This window comes from Hyalella azteca, unplaced genomic scaffold (genome assembly GCF_000764305.2).
Source record: "Hyalella azteca isolate HAZT.00-mixed unplaced genomic scaffold, Hazt_2.0.2 contig5386, whole genome shotgun sequence".
In the NCBI taxonomy this organism is placed as follows: Eukaryota; Metazoa; Arthropoda; class Malacostraca; order Amphipoda; family Hyalellidae; genus Hyalella; species Hyalella azteca.
This window is the reverse complement of record NW_025935579.1, coordinates 408523-417037: the sequence shown is the minus strand read 5'-3', so window position 1 is coordinate 417037 and position 8515 is coordinate 408523.

Here is an 8515-nt window from a genome sequence, read left to right as displayed (position 1 = left end):
AGTTATATATTCGTAATCAAAAACAATCGTTCACAAAGTATCGAATAATATTCGTATCAATTTGCAAAGATGACCAGTAACAGCATCTGAAAATATAATTTATTTTAATTTTATGGCTAACTACCTAAAAATGGCTGATTTTATCATCAGAAGAGTCAACATATATTGTCAAGCACAGAACAGGATTTAACTTTTGGTTTTAAAATACCGCCAAATAATCTCTATGGCAAGTCTTTATCACAAATCTTTAGGTAGTTTAGTTAAGGGCCATCCTGTGGTAGCAGTACATAGTCTAAATTATTATACCATAGGATCGTGTGCCGTCTGACAGAAGCGATGCGTTTGGTTGCCTGAGAGACTCAGAGAGCAAATTTATTAAGACAGATGACGGTCTCTAGCGCTTCCTGGGCGCCTGAGTGGCTAACTCTTTCGAAATAAAACTGGTAATTTGGCCCTCCAAATTATTATCTAATTTTTTACTGATTTAAGACAGAATATTCCTAGCGTTCAGCTTAAGAAAACTGTTTTCCTCACCACACAAAAGCGTCTTTGAACTATTTATCTTTCATATCACTTCCTTTGAAGATACGAATATCAAAAAACGCTGGTTTAAATCTAAGAAGCACCGGTTTGTTTAGGAAAAGATTTATATTTACGTTTTTGGTGTTTGACGCGGCAGCGATTGTTCCTCAAATGAACGCCACCACAACACATTATCCCGACGCATGTCTTTGGAAATCCCTCTATGAGACGTTCCTCGATGATGAATCCAGGAAAAAAGTCGCACGCGAGAATCAGGGGTTGGGTAAATCTTGAGCCTTGCCTGCCTGGAAATAATCGCTGAAAAGAAAGCGGCGGAGTGCCTCTTTCTTTGAACAGTTGTGTTGCAGGGCTGGGGTCATTACAGACTGATTTCTTGCCGCTGCTCACGCTGAGTACGTTTTTTTATCTAAACAGAAGAATTATGCAAATGAGGTGCTAGATCTTCTTCATCTAAGAAAGTGAAACAAGAAGAAACTTTTTTAAGGTAATGCAAACTTCTCTTTTTCTGTATTTTTTGCGAAAATAACATTAAACTTACATTGAGAAGGTTTCTTCGTTGAGATGAAACAATCTAAAATGTGTCTCTGGCGCCGATAATTGAATTTACGAACATTATTGAAGCCGCTTTATTGTGGAAGCTACTTCTTCTATCAAAACTATCGTCATCGCAAAATTCTTACCAGTCACAAAAATACAATGACTTCATTATTTTTGTCATTCACTTGGCCAGGTAATAAGGCAAAGGTGGTCATGAGGCTGGTTATGCCGGCCAGAGACTCATGGTAGTGCTGCCGCTAATGGGCTGCAAGTTGGAGATTAGCATCAAAGTCCTCGCCGTAATGGGCTCGTAGAGAGACGGTAATCTTAGAGCCCATGTTTTTAGGCCGAGTTTACAACGTGCATGGATTGTTCATAATCCCTCCATGAACTTCTCTGCAATGTTCCAGTTTTTCCGTAATAGGCCTTCTTGGTGGACTTTTTTTTGGCATGAGTGTCATCGACAGACTTGCGTGAATCTTATTCGTGCTTGGAGATCAAACGTGAATGATTTTCCATAAAAGATAAACTTGCCTAATAAAATTGGGCCTATGAGTATATTTTGTTAAGGATTTTCATCAAGCCTATGAGCATATTTGGTAAAGGATTTTCATCAACTCGTTGACATGAATACAATTTTTATGAATCATAAGAGAGGCTGTAGTGACAAGAATTTAAGGAGGAATTTAAATTAGAACAAGATAGTTTATTGCGGATGCCATGACCAAGAATTGAGTATGCGTGAAAAAATTTTGTGAGCAACAAATGCGATATTTTAGGTCAGTGATCACGTTTTTTGATGGCATGACTAACAGATGACACTGCTTGTCTCCTAAAATATGTATCAATAACAAAACACCACTTTACCGAGGAACTGAAGCATTCGCAAATTCGTTATCCATATTATACAGAAAAAGAGATACACGCAATATTCCCACGAAGTTTCTTCTCTCCGCGTTATTTTCTTCCACTTACTGAAAAAATACGGCGCACTAAAACGAAGTTTCGCTTAATTTTATATTCATAGAAATTTCTGTGAGCAGAGAACGAAGCGATAGCGTCGAGACGAACGAGACAAACTCGATGTTTTATAGGAGGCGCTTTTTGTCGAGTCGAGAAGCTCGGCACCGAACTTATTGTTTATGTGGCTTTCTGGGTACTCGCCCTGTGAAGACTGGCGCCAGGCAGGCTAAATTTTGTGGCAGGCTTCCAAGTGCGGTCATGAAAGCATAGCTTTTGTTAAGACAAATCGAGGGAAGCATTTCCCGTGCAACGCAGAACAGCGGCGCCGCGCAGACACCGACCGCAGTCTGCAGGCAAAATGCTGAAGCTTAAATGTGATGTAAGAGGAGCAGATGAAATTAAAGTGTTAATTTTAATTAATGCTGACTTAGTAGTAAACTTATTCAGGCGCTTCTTATGTTTTATCGCTCAAATTATGGCGACATTGAATGAATAAAATTTTGCATTACGGAAAATTGTATGAACCAGTGAACCTTGAATGGAGAGATCAAATGAATCAAGAGGCTTCACTGATTTGTTGGCTAATTACACTTGCTAACCATGAAAATTTATGTCAATAATTTGTAAATTATAATATTTGACAATGATGTTATTATATTAAATTGATGTTTTTCGCAAAGCTGAAATCAAAACGTCAAAGAAATTCTCACATCACATAAAGTTTCGCGAGCAGCACATTTACTCCGTTCAACATTTATCTAAAGTCAGTTAAATAGAAAAATACAGTCCCAAGAATTGTAAGATATTACAATTTACATGTAATTTTAGTTATAAATTATTTTTAGTTTTCTTCTAACTGAAAATGCCGAAAATTTTGAGCCTGAATACATTTGAGCCTTAAAAATATAATTGAGGTGAACGGTACTAAGCTATGATCATCTTCTGTGTGCAACAAACATCCGATTAAACGTTATATGAAGTCAAATACCCATTGGGTGTGGTTAGTTTATTAGTTTCTACACCAACGCTCTAACATGATAATGCAATAGTCACCTGATATTTTACGCTTGTGAATTCCTCTCCGGCTCACCAAAACTTGTACGAAGAGCTCAGATTTATTTTCATTACTCATCACCTAGCACGCTTCATCCAATTATCAACTGCGCGAAAACAACAGGAAAACAATAAATGTTCGACAGGCCATTATTCGCAGTCGGAGCGCGACTGCCTGCATTTGACTGAAATTGAATTCGATGACAACAGGAATTATCAAATGATGCTACCTCTTATAAAGAAAAACAAAATTTCTCAACCTATCATTAAGATATTATTGTTTAAAACTTTGTCTACCAAATTATTAGCGATCGTTAAAGGTATTCATGTGTAAATATCTGACAAAGAGAGTTACAGTTAAAAAAATGTACTTGTAGTGCCGAAAAATGAGATTAAATTTCCTTATTTGGATATCACACTTGCGGCGATCAGTTCTCAAGTTAACTCTTAACCTTTTTATACCTCAAATTCATGCAATTAGTGTTATTGCTACGAGGATTAATTTAAGATTTAAAACTTATGGGCTTAATTGCAAGGGCTTACAGAGCGGAATATTCCTTGCGAGCCGAGCACGATTTTCTGCTTCGTTAGGAAGCCGAAATTCTTCCTTACCAGTAAACTAAATTGATGGCGATGCCCCTTAGAATTAATGAAGCTGCATCTCCTTGCACGAAGCTCGGGTGAGCAAAGCACACACGATCTATATTAAGATGCTCATTCAACTTGAATAATGTATTCGCAACTTTAATTAATGATGAGGAATAATTTTTTCTTGATTTTTGGGGAACTGACATCAAATGATGAAATTGGTACAATAAAAAACGCTGCAATTGAAAACTCATTTTCTAGAAATGTTTTCATTGCATAGAAGCAGCACAGAGTTAATTATATTCACGATATTTTTTGCTTATCAACATTGTTAGATTGTTCAGTTTTTAATAAAATCTTATTTATTTATGTTTAAATTTTGTATAATTCAACTTGAATATTTTACAACGTACATCATTCCTAAATGTTAATCAACATGCATCCGAAAACATAAAACGTTTGTTATGTTGCATTGCCATCTTATTCACGTGTGTTCCTAGTATGATCTTCTAGTTCAGACATAAACTGCCTGAACACGTTTATACTTGTTCACATCTTGTTCACATTTTGTTCTATTTCAAAATTGAATAAACATTGAAATATTTGGAATTATTTTCATTTCAAATTTTAATTGAATTTACTAGTAGATCCGCAAATAATAACATTATATTTATCGATAGAAATTATGGAAGACAAAATTTTTTTTATTATGGGATACCATTGTTGGGATTTTTTTCATCCGGTTTTTATAAGATTTTATTACGTTGAGAAAATGATAAATTGCAGTAAGATTGCGCAATCTACATTGCCTTATATAGATTTAATGCATCCAGAATCAACTTAAAAATAATTGGGCACATTCAGTTTAGCATCTAAATACGAGATAACAACATCCCACCTTCAATGGGGCAATGCTCGCCAAGTTCCGGCTTAAGCCTTTCAAAACGTTCTAATTTGAAGCGCATTAAGCGACTTTATACTTTATAGCTTCTATACATGAAACATTTTTTGCCATAGATTCCATTTCGCAAGACATCAATCGGAGAAATTATTAAAATATTTCGCGAAGGGCACGAAAAATTAACGGTTACTAATTTGCGAAACCGATTGAACTCTACGGAGCGGCAACGCCCTCACCCACTGACTAGTTCACTTCGAATGACTCGCTCACGCGGCAGCCTCTCTCGCTTTCTTCCAGAGTCGTCTGCAAAATTCGAATTTCCGTAACAATCTATGACGTATTAGACCGACTATATTTTGAAAACCTAGAACAACGTTAATATCGAAGGCAATTACTGACTAATTATAAATTTCGTGTAGATTCTACATTAAGATTGTATTAAAAAGAGTTCAGGAAAAGTTTGGGCATGGAAGTTCATGAATGGTTTTCCCTTGTCTCCCTCTGTAGCGAGATTGCTGGCGTCATGGCGACGCTGCCCCTCCGCTCCCCTCTCACTTCTTACACTTCCCCTCATCCTCATTTCTCACTCATGTTCCCCTCTTCTCTTTGGTCCTCAATAGATTCCCCAGCCACCGTCCCCCCTCACTTCCTCGCTTCCTCTGCGGGACAACTTTGCCTCAAATTTATTCGCATTTAGATTGTATAACGCAGAAGTCAAGCTAAGCAAAAGTAAAGAACATACCAAAGCTCCAGAATTAAGGAAATAATGTTTGAATATAGTAAATTATTTAAATAGAGATTTAGACAAAAATAATTTTGAAACCAATAAAATTTTGCTGCTTAATGCAGTGAAAATTATTTACTGGATTTATTCCTGTTTAGATCGGTATACATGTGGACGAAGAGTGATGTATGCCATTTATATCGTGTGTCTCATAGAATCAAAATAAAATTAACTAAGAAATTGCACTGAGTTAATAGCTTCAGTTTAAAATATGTGCACATAATGTACAGAAAATGCAAAATAATAAAATAATTTTTCACAGAATTAAACTTAATATTCATAATTTAGAAAACCCAATGAAAAAAGTTTAGAAAACCCAGAGAAGAAAGTTTTATTGAACGCTCGAGTTAATGCATGAACGTATAATGTAAGGAAGGGAATTATTTCGACGCTGCTTCCTAAAATTTACGGTTTTTCTAAATTTTCCAATAACGTTTTTATACCATTTACGTAATTCACTATTCTTAATATAGTACCTGTAGAAATATTTTATAGTCCATTTCATTATTATTGTAAAAATTTTCCAAATAACTTAAACTTTGATAGGGAAATAAATGCTTAGATGATATCATGGTCATAACTTGCGCGTCCGCAACACAGAGATTCATACTGCAAGATGGGCCCTCGTTTCAGGTGGCTTGTCTTGCCCAGCATTTATCACGCGCCTCCTTAGGCCTGCAGACATATTTCATCGGCCGGTCGGGAGCAAGTTGGTAGAGGCCGTACGCAGAGCCATCTCAGTGCCAGGGATTTATAACCTCGCTTCACATCTGGCAATGCGTTGTCTCTTCTAAAGCGCTGTCAGTTTGACCTGACGTGAGATCTCTTTTCATGCGTTCCAAAAAACGTTTGTGTGCACTATGCTCATGGCAGGGTTCACATGAACGAGAATGACTTTTATTTTCTTCATCTAATAACCCTACAGTAGTCGCGTTCAAAAACTGACAAGATTAATTGATCACCTTTTCTGCCGCTTTTATTACGGCCGAATTTCATAGGCGTGGATTACTGTGATCACGCAACTACAGTAGGGTTAAGAATATGCTTAATTTTCTTTGAAGAACTTTATAAAATAGTATTATACATATACATCTATACACTTTAGTTTTCGATTGAAGAATTGTTGATTTATACGCCTACGATTAATGATTAATTATTTACACTAAAATTTCAATATTCAATGCTCCTTGTAACTTGAACATGAATGTTTGTCATTAAAACGTCGTTAATAAACGAAAACTGCTTCCTTATATATGTCTTTTGATCTACCTACGTAATCTGAAGAATTGTCGACTCTCTTACAATTTAAATCAACGAATTCTCTGTTCACTAATCGCACGCGTATAAATCTATACATTTCTGTATAATATATATTCGAGTTTCAGCCATAAACTGGACAGGATAGGTAACATTACCGGACAAAATTGCGTCCGGTTATGTACTCTGGAACTAGTTTATACTTAAAAACCGGACCTAAAAATAAATAAACTACCAAAGCGGTTATTCTAAAAACGCCAACATTGTTAAGTAGTTAGTGTTAGAGTCAGTTAGGGTTAGGCGTGTATAAAATACTTCTTTAGGTTGCTAAACTGAGGGGTTAGGGTTACTATGTACGACATATGTCTTAACCTTTCTACAAGGGTTAAGTCCAGCCGTCAAGCTCTTTTTGCCTTTTTTATTAAAATTTTACAAAGGTCATTGGGTACAAAATAATCATAGTCCGGATAAGTGGAACTTATAACAGTATGCAGATGCATTTTTTATATGTAAATGCCTATATGGTTTTTATTTATTTTTCTCTGTACAGTTTATTATATAAACTGTCAGGAAATAGATTTAAAATCGAAATATAGATTAATTTCAATCAGAAAATTATTGTTTTCTGGAGTGACCAAATAAAATTAAAGTGAGGCATTAGGTTGCATTATTATTTGTCTAATATAGACAAAAGCTTTGAATTTTCTGGTTATATTTATTCTCAAAATTTATACTCATTGCCACGTGATGGATAAAATGGAATTCTATATTCAGTTTTTTGACCAAACGAACTTATGAATTAAATGCTCTGCTATAAATAAACTCGTGGCTCGTTCAGACTCCGCTGTGGGCAATGAACAAATTTGTGTCAATTCCCCGGAGAAAAATTCCTTTTCAAGGTTGCCGATGGCAGTAAATATTTTGCCGAAGCAATGCAATTGCCGACATAATCTTCGCTTTCTGCGGGAGGAAAATTTCCCAATTTCCTAAGGATGTAGATTCAATTTTTCTGTGAGCGCTTCCTTAAACGCCCGTTGAAGGATCACGCAAAACAATTTTGTTGGTCGATGCTGGCATCAGAATATTCATCTCAAACAAAATTGGTCGAAAATTGCGGTAGAAAAATACGGGCGGCCAAATTTTTTCGAGTTGATTTAAGTTCAATTTAGGGGCCGTTCTTGGATTTATAATCTCACGGAAACCAACCTTATTATTGGTTTTATATTAACGGACCTGCAGATATATAATTGATCTCGTAATATATAGTAAGCAATGCTATTATGGAACACATATAGACTGAGGCTGAAATCTGGTAAAAATACAGAGTATTTTTGAAAGAATCATAGACGTCTTAAAAATTGTTACCTGCTTCATTATAATTTAGATATTTTACCGTCTGAAAATTTTTGACTTGTAAGCTTCGAAAATTTCACGTATAGATATCGAGGGGTTTAAAATTGTGCAATTGAAACATTTTGTTGGTAAAATTGAAGTCATAATTGACACACGATGAAAAAATGGCGGTCGGGGAATGAATGCCTGTCAACGATACTTGTAGTGTTTTGTAATAAAATTGAAATTCGCAGTTTGCATGTTGATTTATTTTTCCTGCTTGCTAAATATTAGTTGCAGAAAATTTGATTGTGTGTTTTTGGATAATTAACTTTGCAGTTAAGGTATGCAAGCTGCATATAGCAGATCAAGCATAAGTAGGAGTGATTGAAGCAGTCGTTGCAGGCCTCATTCATTGTCAACGAGGTTTTTATTTTTTGCAGGGAATTATTTTGCAATCTAATATTTTCGGGGCTATAGATCCTACAATGATTTTACTTTTAGTTAGTAGGTATATTCTTACAAACTCGACGAGTCACCCCTAATGAAATGAAAAT